A 2,203-nucleotide genomic window follows, 5' to 3' on the forward strand; every position below is an offset into this window, starting at 1 on the left:
GAGGCAGAGGCAGAGGCAGAGGCAGAGGCAGAGGCAGAGGCAGAGGCAGAGGCAGAGGCAGAGGCAGAGGCAGAGGCAGAGGCAGAGAAAGGCAGGGGGATCTTTGCGAATTGTAGGTGAGTATGGTCTACAAGTCATGTCCCAAGCCAGCCAGGCCTACACAGCGAGCCCTTCTCAAATAAAATCCTGCTTAGCTGGTGTCTCTTGCCTGTAATCCAAGTACTTGATAAAGCTGAGGCAGGAGGATTACCTCATTGTGACTTCTAAGCCAGTCTGGGTTCTAGACTAAGACTCTATCTTGAAATAGTTCCCTGTTAGATTCCTCGGACCTCCTACCGGAAGCAACACGTGTGCTGGTGTCTGGTCTGCTGCCCGCTGCTGTGAAAAACATGATGATTAAAAGCGGCCTGGGCAGGAAGGGGTTAACTTGACTCACCAGTTACTGTCCACCAGGGGAAAGCCAAGCAGGAGCCTAGAGGCAGGGACTGAAAAGCATATGTCCTGAAAGAACCCTACCTCCTGGCTTGCTATCCTGGCTTGCTCAGCCATGTACAGCCCAGAACCATTGGCTCGGAGGTGGCACCATGAACAACTGGCTGGCTCTACCACATCCATCAGCCAACCAGCAATCAAGCAAATGATGGAGGCATTTGACTCTAGCTTGTGTCAAACTGACAAAACAAACGGAACCAGCACAGGTGGTGAACTTGGATGGAGTTGTGTGGCATTTCCAGGGGCTGGGCTGGATGGCTCTACAAAGGAGATCAACCTGCACCTGTGGGTAGTGTTTGCAGTAGCCAGGGTTGCAGGGACCACCAGAGTGTGGGATGCAGCACGGGGGCAGTCTAGCATGGAGGGACAACGGAGTACACGTCCTCTTTCTTCCAGGCGATGCATGCTGGGATGCACGCATCTTCCATCTCTCTCCCCGCTCAGCTACCTTGTGGGAAGAGACAAGGCAGCAAGCAATCCAGAGCTCCTGCACCCAGGCTGCTATGGCATGAAGCCGAGTGCCAGACCCCGCACACGCCATCTTACCTGAGCACTGCAGGATTGCATGGCTCCACCACCTCACATTACCACCTCTCCACAACACAACCCTGAAAGCCAAAGCTCCCAGTTCAAACCACACCCAAGTGTGGGCATCCCCTGACTGGCACCAACTCCCTTAGCTTCTGGGGGTTTTCAGTGTCCTGGTAGGGACAGGGTAAAGGAGGACAGCACTCAGCCCTCCAAAGCTGACAGCCCTGGTGACAGGCATCCCAGCAAGGCTGGGGTGTGGCAGAAAGGGGAAGCAAGGGAGAAACCCAGCTTTGGGTACCTGTTGTGTCAGCCCCTGGCACGTGCCTCCTTGCCCTAGCTCCACAGTCCTGTGCCATGAGTCCCAGCAGCTAGTCAGGAGAGAGCACTGAGCTTGGAATCAGGAATCCTGGTTCTACTAAAAGCCATACAACTTTGAACACCTCGTACCGCCTCTCTGGACCTGACATACAGCTAGGGATATCATGGGTAGTGTGAATCATCCACCTGGCAAAATCTGAAATCACCTGAGATGGGAGTCTCATCAAGGGATCATGTAGGTTAGGTTGGCTTATGGACATGCCTGTGAGGGATCTGGGTAAACTGAGGTAGGAAAACCCATTCTGTGGAATATTATACAGGCTAGAACCTAGTCTGTGATCAAAGAGGGAGCTAGACACAAGCATTCACATCTTCTTGCTTCTTTAAGATTTATTTTTATTTTATGTGTATAGATGTGTTGTGTTGTGTGTACAATGCTGTCTTGTCTGGGGCCAGAAGAAGATAAAGATCTCCTGTAACTGGAGGTATATATGGTTGGGAGCCACAATGTGGGGGGGTGAGAATTGAACCAGGGTCCTCTACAAGAGCAGCCATAGCTCTTAACCACTGGGCCAGCTCTCACTTCTTGACTATGAATTCAACATGACCAGCTGTCTGGAGCTCCTGCCTCTGCAGTGAACCCCTGTGTGCACCTGCAGTGAGCTCCTGTGTGCACCTGCAGTGAACTCCTGTGTGCACCTGCAGTGAACTCCTGTGTGCACCTGCAGTGAATTCCTGTGTGCACCTGCAGTGAACCCCTGTGTGCACCTGCAGCGAACCCTGTGTGCACCTGCAGTGAGGTACTGCTCCTGTGTGCACCTGCAGTGAGGTACTGTCTGTGTACACCTGCAGTGAGGTACTG

Source organism: Mus caroli, chromosome 11 (genome assembly GCF_900094665.2).
Source record: "Mus caroli chromosome 11, CAROLI_EIJ_v1.1, whole genome shotgun sequence".
Classification (NCBI taxonomy): domain Eukaryota; kingdom Metazoa; phylum Chordata; class Mammalia; order Rodentia; family Muridae; genus Mus; species Mus caroli.